The 17,376-nt window shown below is 45.3% G+C and overlaps 1 protein-coding gene and 1 long non-coding RNA gene across 2 annotated transcripts in view; both read left to right on the forward strand.

Moving 5' to 3' along the window:
• The window catches only part of DNM3 (dynamin 3), a 154,868-nt gene that overhangs the window by 63,508 nt on the left and 73,984 nt on the right, over positions 1 to 17,376 (forward strand). The gene's annotated exons all lie outside the window — the stretch shown is intronic.
• Positions 10,570 to 11,299, forward strand: LOC140103976 (uncharacterized). The gene is made up of 2 exons (XR_011850219.1): positions 10,570 to 10,690; positions 11,189 to 11,299. It is a non-coding gene; the product is annotated as an uncharacterized lncRNA (long non-coding RNA).

Consider the following 17,376-nt stretch of genomic DNA (forward strand, 5'->3'; position numbering starts at 1 on the left):
AGGAGGAGGAGGTGGAGGAGGGGTGGGAGGAGGAGGAGGTATACTAGACCTTTGAGACCTGGACCGAGGTAGGCCCCGCAATTCTCTGCGTCGGCAGTATATGACCAGCCCCAGGGTCAGACTCGGTCCCAGCCTGCACCAAGTTAAGTGTAGTAGCGTTCTTATTAGTTTGGGATATGGCGGGTGAGGGGAATGTAAACAGATGCGCAAGAAGCGCTGAAATAATATCGGTAAATGATAAAAGTTTGCAAGTATATTTTGTGGATTACACAGCAGGGTGGCGACAAAGTTAACAAGTTTGATGTGGAATGCCCTGTAATAGCTCTTGGGCGGTGTGCCTTTTATCGCCTAGGCTCAGCAGTTTGAGCACCGCCTGCTGTCGCTTAGCGACGGCACTGCTGCTGTGCCTAGAGCTACCGACTGATGGCGCCATGGCCACGGATGGTAATTCGGAGGAGGAGGAGGTGGAGGAGGGGTGGGAGGAGGAGGAGGTATACTAGACCTTTGAGACCTGGACCGAGGTAGGCCCCGCAATTCTCTGCGTCGGCAGTATATGACCAGCCCCAGGGTCAGACTCGGTCCCAGCCTGCACCAAGTTAAGTGTAGTAGCGTTCTTATAAGTTTAGGATATGCCGGGTGAGGGGAATGTAAACAGATGCGCAAAAAGCGCTGAAATAATATTGGTAAATGATAAAAGTTTGCCAGTATATTTTGTGGATAACACAGCAGGGTGGCGACAAAGTTAACAACTTTGATGTGGAATCCATGAAAACAACCCAAATTTCTGCCTGACACACCTCGTTTGATAAGGGGACGATGTATGGAGGCAGCTATATGGACGACTTTTGGAGGTAGCAATGGAGACAACGTGTGGAGGCTGCTATGGAGACAATTTAATTTGGATAGTGCCTGTATGTGGCAGTCCAAAAAAGTTTTCAAACCAGAGGAGCAGGTAGGTGGCCCTCCAGAAAAATGAAATAGATTGAGTGCCTGTATGTGGCAGTCCAAAAAAGTTTTCAAACCAGAGGAGCGGGTAGGTGGCCCTCCAGAAAAATGAAATAGATTGAGTGCCTGTATGTGGCAGTCCAAAAAACTTTTCAAACCAGAGAAGCAGGTAGGTGGCCCTCCAGTAAAATGGAATAGATTGAGTGCCTGTATGTGGCAGTCCAAAAAAGTTTTCAAACCAGAGGAGCAGGTAGGTGGCCCTCCAGAAAAATTGAATAGATTGAGTGCCTGTATGTGGCACTCCCAAAAATTGTTTAAAACAGAGGACCGGGTAGGTGGCCCTCCAGAAAAATTGAATAGATTGAGTGCCTCTATGTGGCACTCCCAAAAATTGTTTAAAACAGAGGACCGGGTAGGTGGCCCTCCAGAAAAATTAAATGCATAAAGTACTATAGCTAGAGCCAGTGGGCCCTGTCAAAAAATAGCCAGTTTCCTCTGCTTTACTGTACAAAGAGGAGGAGAAGGAGGAAAATGAGGAGGAGGAGGAGTGGATAAATTATTCAGGTTGAGCTTCCTTCACCTGGTGGAGATTGGAAATTATGAGAAATCCAGGCTTTATTCATCTTAATAAGCGTCAGCCTGTCAGCGCTGTCAGTCGACAGGCGTGTACGCTTATCGGTGATGATGCCACCAGCTGCACTGAAAACCCGCTCGGACAAGACGCTAGCGGCAGGGCAGGCAAGAACCTCCAAGGCGTACAGCGCCAGTTCGTGCCACATGTCCAGCTTTGAAACCCAGTAGTTGTAGGGAGCTGTGTGATCATTTAGGACGATGGTATGGTCAGCTACGTACTCCCTCACCATCTTTCTGTAAAGATCAGCCCTACTCTGCCGAGACTGGGGACAGGTGACAGTGTCTTGCTGGGGTGACATAAAGCTGGCAAAAGCCTTGTAAAGCGTACCCTTGCCAGTGCTGGACAAGCTGCCTGCTCGCCTACTCTCCCTCGCTACTTGTCCCGCAGAACTACGCACTCTGCCGCTGGGTCCAGGAGAGTGAACACCCAGTAATCGGTGCTGGAATAAATTCTTTGAACGCGAGGGTCACGGGATAGGCAGCCTAGCATGAAATCTGCCATATGCGCCAGAGTACCAACGCGTAAGAATTCACTCCCCTCACTGGCCTGACTGTCCATTTCCTCCTCCTCCAACTCCTCCAACTCCTCTTCTTCTGCCCATACACGCTGAACAGTGAAGGACTCAACAATGGTCCCCTCTTGTGTCTCGCCAACATTCTCCTCCTCTTCCTCCTCATCCTCCTCCACCTCCACCTCCTCCGATATGCGCTGAGAAACAGACCTAAGGGTGCTTTGGCTATCAACAAGGGAATCTTCTTCCCCCGTCTCTTGTGACGAGCGCAAAGCTTCCGACTTCATGCTGATCAGAGAGTTTTTCAACAGGCCAAGCAGCGGGATGGTGAGGCTGATGATGGCGGCATCGCCACTGACCATCTGTGTTGACTCCTCAAAGTTACTCAGCACCTGACAGATATCAGACATCCACGTCCACTCCTCATTGTAGACTTGAGGAAGCTGACTGACCTGACTACCAGTTCTGGTTGAAGTTGACATCTGGCAGTCTACAATCGCTCGGCGCTGCTGGTAAACTCTGGATAACATGGTCAGTGTTGAATTCCACCTCGTGGGCATGTCGCACAACAGTCGGTGAGCGGGCAGTTGGAGGCGGCGCTGCGCTGCCCTGAGAGTGGCAGCATCTGTGCTGGACTTCCTGAAATGCGCACAGATGCGGCGCACCTTCGTGAGCAAATCAGACAGATTGGGGTATGTCTTGAGGAAACGCTGAACTATCAGATTTAACACATGGGCCAGGCATGGCACATGTGTCAGTCTGCCGAGTTGCAGAGCCGCCACCAGGTTACGGCCGTTGTCACACACAACCATGCCTGGCTTCAGGTTCAGCGGTGCCAGCCACAGATCAGTCTGCGCCTTGATGCCCTGTAATAGCTCTTGGGCGGTGTGCCTTTTATCGCCTAGGCTCAGCAGTTTGAGCACCGCCTGCTGTCGCTTAGCGACGGCACTGCTGCTGTGCCTAGAGCTACCGACTGATGGCGCCATGCCCACGGATGGTAATTCGGAGGAGGAGGAGGTGGAGGAGGGGTGGGAGGAGGAGGAGGCATAGTAGGCCTGAAACACCTGGACCGAGGTAGGCCCCGCAATCCTCGGCGTCGGCAGTATATGACCAGCCGCAGGGTCAGACTCGGTCCCAGCCTCCACCAAGTTAACCCAATGTGCCGTCAGCGATGTATAGTGGCCCTGCCCGGCAGCACTCGTCCACGTGTCCGTGGTCAGGTGGACCTTGTCAGAAACGGCATTGGTCAGGGCACGGATGATGTTGTCTGACACGTGCTGGTGCAGGGCTGGGACGGCACATCGGGAAAAGTAGTGGCGGCTGGGGACCGAATACCGAGGGGCGGCCGCCGCCATGAGGTTGCGAAAGGCCTCGGTCTCTACTAGCCTATAGGGCAGCATCTCCAGGCTAAGCAATCTGGAGATGTGGACATTAAGGGCTTGGGCGTGCGGGTGGGTTGCACTATATTTGCGTTTCCGCTCCAGCGTCTGGGGTATGGAGAGCTGAACGCTGGTGGATGCTGTGGAGGATTGTGGAGGCGACGATGGGGTTTTTGTGGCAGGGTCCTGGGCAGGGGGCTGACTATCAGCTGACACAGGGGAAGGAGCAGTGGTGTGCACGGCCGGAGGTGAACGGGCTTGTTGGCACTGAGTGGGGTGTTTAGCATTCATATGCCTGCGCATACTGGTGGTAGTTAAGCTAGTAGTGGTGGAACCCCTGCTGATCCTGGTTTGGCAAATGTTGCACACCACAGTCCGTCGGTCATCCGGTGTTTCCTTAAAGAACCTCCAGACTTCTGAAAATCTAGCCCTCGCCGCAGGAGCCCTCGCCACGGGAGCTTCACTAGTTGACACATTTGGCGCTGATGCACCAGCTCTGGCCCTGCCTCTCCGTCTGGCCCCACCACTGCCTCTTCCAACCTGTTCTGGTCGAGGACTCTCCTCTGTCTCAGAAGCACTGTGTTCACCCGGCCTATCAACCCAGCTTGGGTCTGTCACCTCATCATCCTCCGATCCCTCAGTCTGCTCCCCCCTCGGACTTCCTGCCCTGACAACAACTTCACCACTGTCTGACAACCGTGTCTCCTCATCGTCGGACACCTCTTTACACACTTCTTCCACTACGTCAAGAAGGTCATCATCACCCACAGACTGCGACTGGTGGAAAACCTGGGCATCGGAAAATTGCTCAGCAGCAACCGGACAAGTGGTTTGTGACTGTGGGAAGGGTCCAGAAAACAGTTCCTCAGAGTATGCCGGTTCAAATGCCAAATTTTCCTTGGAGGGGGCAGACTGGGGGGGAGGAGGCTGAGGTGCAGGAGCTGGAGGAGTGCCGATTTCGGTGACATGGGTGGACTGCGTGGAAGACTGACTGGTGGACAAATTGCTCGAAGCATTGTCAGCAATCCACGACATCACCTGTTCGCACTGTTCTGGCCTCAACAGTGCTCTACCACGAGTCCCAGTAACTTCAGACATGAACCTAGGGAGTGTAGCTCTGCGGCGTTCCCCTGCTCCCTCATAAGCAGGTGGTGTCTCACCCCGCCCAGGACCACGGCCTCTGACCCCTGCAGTAGTTGGACGCCCACGTCCCCGCCCTCGTCCTCTACCCCTAGCCCTCGGGTTAAACATTTTTAAAATGAGAGTTATAACTTTAATTTTTTTTTAACTTTTTTTTGTGTTTTTTTGTTTTTTTTTGTGTTTTTTAGTTTTTAAAACCAAACGATGCTATCCTATTGCTATGGCTATTTTCTAGCCAAGTATGAAAGCACACTACTATGCCAGATGAGATGACGCTGAGTTATTAAAAAAATAAACGTAAAATAAAAAAGGAAATGGCAGACTGTGCCTAATTGAAATCCAACCCCTAATAAATTTTCCCACTTCGGTCTTTGCAATGGATATGTGCGTCACTAAGCGCAGAACACAGCGGTCGCAAGTCTCACTACAAATTGCTCACAATTTGCTAGTAGATGCACTGCAGCAAGTACAGCCACCAGCAGATCAACCAGAAATCAAATATATATAACGCTACTGTAGGCGTAAGTAAGCCGTTTGGATTCTCCTATGGCTATTTTCTAGCCAAGTATGAAAGCACACTACTTTGCAAGATGAGATGACACTGAGTTATTTAAAAAATAAACGTAAAATAAAAAAGGAAATGGCAGACTGTGCCTAATTGAAATCCAACCCCTAATAAATTTTCCCACTTCGGTCTTTGCAATGGATATGTGCGTCACTAAGCGCAAAACACAGCGGTCGCAAGTCTCACTACAAATTGCTCACAATTTGCTAGTAGATGCACTGCAGCAAGTACAGCCACCAGCAGATCAACCAGAAATCAAATATATATAACGCTACTGTAGGCGTAAGTAAGCCGTTTGGATTCTCCTATGGCTATTTTCTAGCCAAGTATGAAAGCACACTACTTTGCAAGATGAGATGACGCTGAGTTATTAAACAAAATAAACGTAAAATAAAAAAGGAAATGGCAGACTGTGCCTAATTGAAATCCAACCCCTAATAAATTTTCCCACTTCGGTCTTTGCAATGGATATGTGCGTCACTAAGCGCAAAACACAGCGGTCGCAAGTCTCACTACAAATTGCTCACAATTTGCTAGTAGATGCACTGCAGCAAGTACAGCCACCAGCAGATCAACCAGAAATCAAATATATATAACGCTACTGTAGGCGTAAGTAAGCCGTTTGGATTCTCCTATGGCTATTTTCTAGCCAAGTATGAAAGCACACTACTATGCAAGATGAGATGACACTGAGTTATTAAAAAAATAAACGTAAAATAAAAAGTAAATGGCAGACTGTGCCTAATTGAAATCAAACCCCTAATAAATTTTCCCACTTTGGTGTTTGAGGTGGATATGTGTGTCACTAAGAGCTAAACACAACGGTAGCAAGTCCCCCTGCAAATTCCTCACAATATGGTACTAGCTGCAAATAAAAAAAAAAAAGTATAACGTTATTGTAGCCCTAAAAAGGGCTGTTGGGTTCTTGGAGAATCACTCCTGCCTAACAGTAAGCTAATAGAACACCCTAACGCTTTCCCGGACCAGCAGCAGCTCTCTCCCTAGCGGCATCCAGACACAGAATGATCCGAGCAGCGCGGGCAGCGGCTAGTCTATCCCAGGGTCACCTGATCTGGCCAGCCAACCACTGCTATCGACGTGTAAGGGTACCACGTCATGCTGGGTGGAGTGCAGAGTCTCCTGGCTTGTGATTGGCTCTGTTTCTGACCGCCAAAAGCAAAACGGCGGGAGCTGCCATTTTCTCGAGCGGGCGAAGTATTCGTCCGAGCAACGAGCAGTTTCGAGTACGCTAATGCTCGACCGAGCATCAAGCTCGGACGAGCATGTTCGCTCATCTCTACTGAGCGTATATGTTGGAAGTAGTCAAACTGTGACCCAAATAAAAAACCCTTTGAAATGAATGGGAATCCGCATTTTAACACCCAGAATGGCTGGAAAATGGAGGTTGTAACAGCCCGATGGCTGGAAAGTGGGGCTAATAACAGGGCAGTTACCCTGCCCAAAATGGGGTTTTCATCTGATTCAGTGTATTTTTGAGCTGTTGATTCCAAAAATACCATTTCTCTCTAGACAATCTAGTTTATGAGTTTTCCTGATGGAAACATTCAACATAAGTACAATGGAAGAACGGCACAGTGGACGATTGAATACACATAATGGCTGATTACGGTTGGAGAATCCACTGCGAATGTCCAAGAACGTCTCATTGCAGGAGATCACAGAAATGTTTTCAACGACCTGACAGAGCATCTCTAGTCTACAGCCACAAAATATGACATTCATTTTCAAAATTTCTTCAGCACATTATTGATTGACCACTAGTTTGAGCAGCAATATCCCATTTATTAGTTGTCATTAATTTCAAAAACTTGTTTAGTACAATACCGAGCGACAACTAGTTTGAGTAGTGTAAGGCTATATTCACACTGCCGTTGCCTGCCCGTACCGTACCGTAGCGGGCAACGGCAGTGTACGGGGAGAAGAGGAGGAGGTGAGCGCAGCTCACCCCCGCTCCTCTCCATAGCAACCTATGGCGCACGGCGCCGTATTACGGGAAAAGATAGGACAGGTCCTATCTTTCTCCCGGGTACGGAACGGTACGGTGCCGCACGTGTGCGGCACCGTACCGCTCCCGTAGGGTGCCGTGCGCCCATTGCTGCCTATGGGGGACGTATATCGGCCGTATATACGTCGGCCGTTTATATATGTCCCCCATACGTTAGTGTGAATGTAGCCTAAACATTTTAAGGTAGGAATTCCAGATCTCTAAAAGTAGAAATAGGTGAAATCGGGTGTCCTTTCCAGAATCGGGGCCCCAAATATACTTAAAAACAGTTCCAACTTTTAAGGCACCTAAATTAGTGTTTTTGTTGATTGTGCTGTATTAGGGTTTATTTTTTTGAGGAACTTTTTATTGGAATTATTGTGGTGTAAATGTGACATTTTGATCACTTTTTAATTGCTTTTTTTGCTTGGTTTAATTGGCTAAAATCCCAATTTTTTCCATGTTTATTTTTTTTTTTACGGTTTTCATCGTACAGGTTTAGTAATAATTGTATTTATGGTTTGTTTATGGTTTAGTTTATGTATGGTTTGTTACAGACATAGCAATATGTTATATGTGCAGTTTGTGTGGTGAGTTTCACTTTTTTCAATTATATGTAGGGATTTTACAATATATAGGGACTCCTTTTTTTATACTTTTATTTGTAAAAAAAGTTTTCACTTTCCCACTTGAACAAGAAATTATCTGATCACTTCTTCAAACTAATACATTGCCATTCTGATGTATTAGAGTAGTCAGCCTATGCAGATGCATAGGCTGACATGCATAGTGACATATCCTGTTGGCGGGGGAAGGTACTGAAATGCTATAGACGCTGAAGTCCTGTTTGACGGCGTCACCTAAAGGGTTAAATAGTTGGGATCGCAGCTATCACCATCTTACCTGTAACATCGAGAGCCCGGCTGTCGGAAACAGCTTAGTGCCTAAATCGCAAATCCTTCCTCTCATTGTGGTTAAGGGCACACTGGCCTTTCCCTCTCACTTACTACTATAGTTAAAAGCGCTCTGTATGGTCAGACCCAATGTCAATTTCAAGAATTTCATGTACTGCGGTATTTCCCTCAGTTTCTACCAACATATTCTGACACTGGTTGCCAGGTTGCGTGTGATCCATGCCTGTTTTAACTTTATTCAACTCTTTATTTTTATTTTTGTATTTTTTCCTAAATAAGAAAAGGCAAATAAAAGAACCAAAAATGGTACAGGGTTCTACAGTAGTAAGACAAAATAAACGAAAAAGAAACAGAATAACAATTGTCACGTATATCAAACATTCCTTATAGTATGGCATAAGTATGGTAGCATCTCAAGTAGTGTAATCACTCATTAACATTCAGGAAATCAATCTAGCGTTATATGCGTCCCATAGAGTCCAGGTTTTTTCGAATTTATCGCTAGTGTGGCGAAGCACGGCAGTAATATATTCCATTGATCAGAGATCCCTAAGACGTGTGTATAATTCCAACAACGATGGAGGAGCAGGACGTCTCCAATTCAAGGATATCAAACACTTCGCTGCTGTTACTATATGTAGGAACAACCTGGCACTCGAACCCCTAAGAGATCTAGGATATAGATTGAGCATATAAATTTCAGGGTCCAGTGGGACTTACACGTTGAGGATCCCCCCAATGAAGGACCTAATCTCCAGCCAAAAATGAAGCAGGGCAACTCCAAAAAATCTGGAACAGTGTAGCATCAGACCCTCCACACCTCCAGCATCTGTTAGGAACTGACGGGTAGAATCAATGTAGAAGCTCAGGCGTACGATACCAATTTAATAAAATTTGGTTCTCTTTATATAATGTGCAAATAGATGATTGGCGAGCTCTTGCCCAAAAAGTCTGCCACTGTTCAGGGGTCATGATTCCCACCTATTTATGTAGGAATGTGATACATTTGTCCGCTCATTGAGTTTAGAGTATAGGCTGGAGATCAGGCCCTTGGTAGAAGGACCCTCTGAGTAATTCAGTTCAAATGGTGTAGGTCTAGGGGTTGACTCGGGTACCAGAATAGAGGAAATAAAATGTTTAATCTGGTGATAGGTAAAATCCGCACCTGCCAAACAGGGATGTTTATCCACCAGTTCCCTTAAAGGAAGTATCTTATGCGTAAGGGGGTCTAACAGGGTCAGGATTTGAAAAGTGCCTGGCTGCACCCAGGGTCTATAACTGTCGCTGAGACTATCCGGGAGGTGTGATGTAAAAAGTATTGGGGTGAGCAACGACTGCATAGGGTTGCTGAAAACGTACCCTACATCTATACCAAATATTTTGGGTAAACTGCATAGGGCCCAACAATGGCGGCACCAAGCCTACTGGAGGAGGACCCCATATCAGTGCAGCTGGGTGCAACGTGGCCAGCCATAGTTTTTCAAATTCCGTCCATCTGTTATATGCATACATTGCGGACCAGGAGGCGATATGACGGAGGTGAATTGCTAAATTATAAAGTTTAAAGTCAGGGAGGGCTAGCCCTCCATTGGGTGCCCTTGCTGTTAACACCACTTTAGAAATCCTATGGCTCCTGCCCCCCCCCCACGAATCTTAAACACATTGACTGCAACCTACCCAACACCTCCATTGGATCTGTCTCGGTGAGCATCCGGGCCTGTTTTATATTAATGAATGTGAGGATGTCCACGTTACCTGTTGATAGCCGGATCCTTTTGTTTGTGATGACACCACCAGCGGTTTTGACATCAAAACTTGCACCTGCAAGGCATAGAGGGCCAAGCTCTAGCCACATATCCAATTTTCCAACTCAGAAATTGAAAAGGGAGGACCCATACTTCAGTACCAGGAGACATGTGGACAGATAATTTTCCACCATGCAAGTCAGGCTGTCTTCTCGTACTACATGCTGTATATCCAATGGAGTCTTCCACATTGTAGCCGTGCTCAGAATCCCACCTGTTGTGTTAGCGACTTCTTCCTCCTCTCTGACTGCCATTGAGCTTTCATTGTTGGATGGGAACTCCGCCAGTAGTCCCTCCACCAATTTGCACTTGTACGCCCTCATTTTTCTCTAGTGGTGGAGTTTAAGATGCTACACTATCCTTGTAGCAGAGTGGCCACTGAGTAATTGGAACTGGTGAGTATCTGGGCAACTCAAGTCTTTGCGCAGTCACTGAAGCATATAGTGGCTCATGCGGCCAGGCTGCCCTGAGGCAAAGATAAGCTGTACTTGGTGGTAGGTGTCCTCCTCCTCCGAATCTCCCCAGACACGCTCCTTTGATGCTTATGTGCTGCTTCAGGTGCTCATAGGTCAAAAAAACCCTGGTTTCACAGTGCCTACTTAGTCACATGTCCCACCTGGCCAATCACAGCCATGCTCAGAGAGGACATGCCTGTGGTTGCTAAGGGACTGCCAGTTGGTTGATTGGCTAGTAGTTAACCTACTGGGTACATTTTCCCAAACATGATCCTGAAAAAAGAACAGTGGCCTCTGTTTGGCTTTGGGGGTTGTGGGTGCCAAACCCGCAAAATTGGTATGGACCTAAATTTAGTGTATGGGGTTTTCTCATCCTGGTGTTTACGTATTATGTATACATAATACGAGATGGGAACTTATGTGTATGAGCTCCTTTGGGATCTAATTGGGAACAGACAGTTGGTTGTCACAGCTTGATCCCTTTTTTCTGGGGAACATAAGCTGTGTCTAGACTAGCACCTCAATTTTTCCAATCAGCACACAGGTACCACATGGTGGTACTCGGCTGCGCTGTCAGCAGATATCGACATGGCCAGTATTTTTGTTGTTGTCAAATAGTAATGATGGATAGCTCATATCTGGCTGGTCTCAATATACCTACATTGGTACTGTCTGCCTGTGTTTGCCTGTGCCTTGTGTTACTGGCCAGTGCTTGACTAGACTCCAAAAGTCCCGTCTGTGTCTGCTGCCTTCCTTGGTACGGTATGTCCGTGGCTTTTCCTGCTGTTGTCAATACCCACTGCAACTATATCTCCGGTTATTCTCATTTTGTCAGGTTCTGCTTGTTCTAGACATCATCAAGGTAATCCATTTATGTCAAGTAGCAGACTTTGCTAAGTACCTCAACCTTGGCCAATGCGGTGGACGAGTGGATAGAGCTAAGAGGTGAGATGTTCCTTCTTACAGAAACCGGACCATGACAGGTATACAGTGACACATTAGCAACTTTTCTTTATAGGAATCTTGGCATTTAAAGAACGGTGGGAACTGTGCAGATGATATATGATGTTGTTGGGAGTTCAGTTAGGTGGTCCTATTTGGATATTACAGAGCCACCAAGGGTAGAAGTTGAGAGTGGTACCCTAAGCGACCACCTACCCTTGCCTATTCCTCGTCCCAGCCCTGGAGGTAAGTATAAAATTCTTGAACACCAGAGTGACAGTAGACTATGAGGTCCTGGGGGAATTACTGTATACTCTGATTCTAGGTGGACTGTAGTGGAAGGTGGGTTTCTATTGTGAAGAGGCGGAAGGGTATTTTATTGAATACGGGTCCATGTACACAAACTTATGGGGGACGTATATACAGCTGCATATGCATCCCCTATAGCAGCCTATGGTTCCCGACTCGGTACCGTGTCATGGCCGCAAAAAAAGATAGAGCGTGCTCTATCTTAGGCTGTAAGAACAGCCGTGCACCACTATTCCCTACGGAGAGGGGAAGGGTGAGCACCACTCGCTTCTCCCCTTCTCCATCGAGTCCAGAGTGTGCCCGTCCAGACGTAACCATGGACCCTAAAATGGGGGCCATTATTATGTATACTTGGGTGTTACCTGTTATATTTACGGGCTGATGGTGTTTTAGGTCTGCACCATTATTCCCAATTTTATGCTCCCTTATAGGAAAAATGTGAAAAGAATAGCAGTGACAGATCTCTCACATGTCTAGATATTTAGCACTGCAATTTTAGTAACTCTATGATGATTTTTGTACAGCATCATTATGAGGATAAGCTTGGTTATGATCCTGTATCAATGTAGTAATCTCAGTTACAGTTTTGATTCCATTCTAATAATAATAATCTTGGTTCTGGTAAAGTATCAATGTAGAAACCTTGGCTCTGATCCTGTTTCTATGCAGTAATATCAGTTACAGTTATGATTCTATCTATGTAGTACTCTTGGTTCTGGTAAAGTATCAATGTAGTAACCTTGGCTCTGATCCTGTTTCTATGCAGTAATATCAGTTACAGTTATGATTCTATGTAGTACTCTTGGTTCTGGGAAAGTATCTATGTAGTGATCTTGGTTCTTTTACAGTATTTATGTAGTCACTTGCTCCTGGTCAATCTATATAGTAAGATTGGTATTGGCACTAACCCTATGTAATATATAAAATTATGCTGTAATTTCTATGTTTTATCATATCACTAAACATCAGATAGTTTAGAAAACAACAATGCCTCTTTTTAAAAATCAATATTTGACTTTACAAATGTATTTTTTCAATGACTGGAAGAATGGAAACCATTTTAAATACAAAGGGGACAGGGGGTTGTTTGGTGGAAGCAAACTATATATTACTGTCTATGGATTTAGGCAGGCTGCACATGCACTGGCTGGATTTCATGGCCGGGGAAGCAGGGACTCTGAGCATCTTATATCAGTATGATGCATGGATCCTCTGTATTGTGGTCATCCATGAAATCCAACCAGGGAAACAAATATCTGGATTGATAAATCTCCCCCATAGTCCTTAATGTTATATGGAGGCTTTACCTAATGAGGCTCATGCATTTGGCTGTATTACAGTTCCATTTTGTACAAAGAAAGAGTATAATCTTCTTTCTGCGAACATATATATATATATATATATATATATACATAGGCAGAACACCAATATAAAAAGAAAGTGGGTACTTTAAAGGGTGCAGCTGTGAACTTGTTTTAAGATATATTTTAAGCATTGTATATTTTGCATGTAATCTTTCTCCGGCCAGTAAGAAGTAATGTGTTTCTGAATGAGAAACGCTGGGTATACGGTTTCCTTATATATTTTTTATAAAAGCATAGTTCATCCCAGTTACTACCTTTTAAGTTGCAGCAGCTGGCGAGGTGAGACGTCGTAGTCATGGTAACCGCACATAATATGTAGCAGCAGCGGCGGAGTACGGAGGTGTCAGTTAGTTTACGATTCTTGTGATTGGCTCTTTCATACATTTTACTACCCCCAACCCCGCTCTAATCACTTTTTTGCTAGCCTGCCCTTGCCTTAAAGTTCAGATGGTTTTTGTAGGTAATGAAGAAATTTCAGTCAGGCCTCCCCCCACCCCCCACAGCATTTCTTCAATAACCAAAGTCACAAAGATTTTATTGCTTTGTTCACCGTATCCTATAAGTTTACACATTCAGTAACCTTGGTGTATCATTGCATCTTTGGGCTGTGAGCGAATGCCGTCCCGCTATTAGAATTCCGTGGTATTTCTAGGATAGTCTGTAAAATTGACATTTGTAACGTATGATAAATATATATATATATTTTTTAAATGAATCGACTGGGTTCACTAGGCCAGTTCTGTTGTGCCAGATTTATCATTGTGCCTCATGAAAAAACTAGAATAGTTGGATACTCACACGTTATACTTTGCATTGATCTTTTGGCCCACCAACTACAATTTTGGTGCACAGATTTTTGTCGCAAAGCCACAACCCCTTCTCCAGATGCAACCCCCATTTTTATCAGAAAAGTGTCACAAACTGTGTAAGACCATTAACAAATGGGGTCCAATTACTCCATTGAGGGAATGTATAATGCATCAATGGTGCATGATGAAGGCCCCCCCACCAGACTGGATATTTCAAGAGGCTCTGGGGCCCTACGACTTGTGCCATAACTTCATGACTGAATTTTGGAGGCTGTAGCAGTCCAACTCCGCCATCAGCCGCATCCCCCCAGAGGGTGGTGTAAAGGGGTAAATAATCATAATTACTGGCAGTTCAGTAGTAATTGTGATGAGGTTTGTACACAGCCAACTGGTGTACAAGTCCTGATGTGTTAAAGTTATCCTCTAAATAAAATGTCATGTGAAATAGCCATCAATTCCTTCTGTGGCCAACACATGCAAAAGTGGTCGTCATACTAGGTCTTCTCTTTTTTTGCACATACGGACGGTCCCCTACTTCAGAACACCCCTAGTTACAAACGGACCTCTGGATGTTGGTAATTTACTGTACTTTAGCATTATGCTACAATGAGCAGCTGTAACACTTATCAAAGGTGTAGGGCTGTCAGGCTCGAGGGTTGTGGATCCTCTGGACCACTGCAGACGATGACTCAAGCCACTACCTGGTCATCTGCAGAGGCGACCAAGGTCGAGGTACAGGAGTGGCAGACAATCTCATGGTCAGGCACAGGGTCAGGGCAGGCAGCAGAGATGCAACGTCAGAGTCCAATCTGGGGTCAGCAACAGGAGGTCCAAGCAGATGGGTAATGGAACACGACACACAGGACAGTACCATGGAGGAGCACTTGTACACAGGAACACGGAAGGGCTCGGGTAGACACAGGAACACGGGGGGACTCAGGAATGCAGGAGACACTGGAACGCAGGTAAATCGCAGAAGAGCTTTCTCTCAGGCTGTGAGGCACAAAGATCCGGCAAGGCAGTAAGGAAGGTGCTGGACTTTTAAAGTGGAAGCGATCAGCCAGTGCACCAATCAGCGGTGCGCTGGCCTTTTAAATTTCCTGAAGGTGCCTTGCGCGCGCCCTAGGAGATGGGGACGTGTGCGCATGGAGCTCGGCTGATAATCCGGAACGGGGAGAGACGAGATGCGCTGGCGCTGCGCCTGCGAGCCCCAGGGAGCACGGGTGAGCACGCGACCTGTGATATGGGTCGCAGGACCACCCGTGACATGCAGTTAAGCTTTATTGCTAATGCTGGTTCTTATGACAACCCAAAAGTATTAAATCCAATTTTCACAGAGACAAAAAATTATAAAATATACAGTTCCGACTTAAATACGATCTCAACTTAAGAACAAACCTAAAGAACCTATTTTGAACGTAACCCGGGGTCCGCCTGTAGTGGCATTCATTTATTGGAAATGGATGAAACAATAATAATGTTGCCTCATACTTTATTTATTTTAAAAACTTTATGCAATTGGAATATGGTGCTTTAAACAAAAATAGCGGGTGAATTTTGAGCAAGTGTATCTGAGATGGGGGATATGCGAATCATAGATGTTATTTATCATACGCCGGCCTGTGCAGTGTTTATTTTTATGCCAGGTCCTAACTGGCGCAGAAATAAGAGCAGCTGGTGACTTTTCACTTATGAAAAGTTACTGGCTGCAGCAAGCCTGCCGACATGGGGAGAGGAACACCCCTGCCCACTGCCCCCCTCCCCCCATTCATGCCCCACCACGTCCCCTGGCGTAGAGGTGGGGAAAGGTGGGAAAATAATTGTTAATGTTAGCAATAAGTTAGCATTTGCGATTATTTCAGGGCTTCTTCTAGTCCTGGTAAATACCACCCTATGTCTGTGATCATTAAATCTCATTCTAAAGAATAAATCCTGACTGGACTCTTGGGAAACACTGTAAGATTCCTAAAGGAGACCTCTCAATCACATGTATGCGCACTGTCAAAGCCCGTGAAGCTACACCACAGAAGGGCTCTGGTAACACCCCCAGGAGCACTTCAAGCTCATTAGCATATTTTTTTACATTTTAGAATGAAGGAGGCAACGGGTAACAAATATAAGAATATTACTACAGCGCCTGGATTTATGAGTAAGTGTCCATGGATTATCATGCTTGATTTTGATGGTAGATCCTTTGAGGCCAACTTGTATTTGCTTTCAGATAGCTGTTGCTTGACCATCATACACAGACGGCACTGGTTTAGTCAAAAGTGCATATGTAGTGAATGGCGGTGCCTTCTTTCAGAGAGCATAAGGATCAGAAACTTGATTCCAAATTGCCTGATCCTTATGTCCTCCAATATCGGAGGAGAGTAGGAAAGCCAAATACAAAATCAGTGGATTCATTTTCATCTGATGAGTATGAGTTTTAGGAAGCCTGAAGATATAACTCATTTACCATCCAGAATTAATCAGTGTGACATTGCGAGTCCACCATATTTTAAAGTTTTCTACTCTGAGTTGGTAGTATTTTTTTGTTTTATTAAGTCCTGCTGTAGGTAATATAAAGCTATATAATAGTCCTAACTTCTTTTTCTTTGTTATGTGTTCAGAGAGGGCAGAAGAAAGCAAATCAGATCACTTTAAGTTGCCAATTCGCATCTAAAGGAAATCTACCATCAAAAACAAGCATGGATAAACCAACGACACTTATAGATCCAGGCCTTGTGACTGTGGTTATCTATGACCTCCTTATTTCTAAAAATCAATTTTGAATTTTCTAAAGTATGCTAATGAGCCAGAAGTACTTTGAGGGAGTGTTAACAAAGCTCATCCGTACGGCAGCTTAGCAGGCTGTTACACTTTGCAGGAGCCCTCCCCCTGCTGCTTTGGAACTTCCCCTTCCCTCTGCCTGCTGTAATCTCACACAGTGGAAGAGGGAAGTGTTCCTGTACAGTGTAGTAGCCTCTAAAGCTAGTAGCACTTCTATAGCCCTTCATTGCACCTCTTTAGTATAATTATAAAAGTTGATTTAAGGAGGGAGGGGACAACAAATGTAAGAAGATTACCACAGTCACAGTGCCTGGATCTTTGAGTAAGTGTCTCTGGTTTATGATGGATTTTGGTAGATGGTAGATTTTAATATCAAGAAATGGGACCAGGATTAGTTCGAATTGGATAGTCCTCATTACAAAGGGTTTAGGACTTCTTATCTAATGGGAATGACTAACCATGACAACTTTTACTAAACCTGTGTATTTTGTGTAGAAGTTTATTGTATTTGTCCATGATTTAAGGGCTGGATTAAGGATTACCTTTAGAGGTGATTATTAGCGTAGCCGATGGTTGCCTCTCATACACGATCACTATGTTATTTGAAAAATTCCCGTCTAAAAATGTCCAATATGCACAACCACCAGAAAAATGTAAACACATAAATCTGAACAAAATTCACAGGTCTTTTCATAGCTTTGTAGTCATAAGAATGGTTGAATTGGTTTATTGCACATATAAAAGTTAGTCATGTCATTTATGTTAGATTTTTATTACAGAAATGTCTTGAACTATCCCATTCAATCAAAAAACACTTTCAGATATCA

The sequence above is a fragment of the Engystomops pustulosus genome, chromosome 10, assembly GCF_040894005.1.
Source record: "Engystomops pustulosus chromosome 10, aEngPut4.maternal, whole genome shotgun sequence".
In the NCBI taxonomy this organism is placed as follows: Eukaryota; Metazoa; Chordata; class Amphibia; order Anura; family Leptodactylidae; genus Engystomops; species Engystomops pustulosus.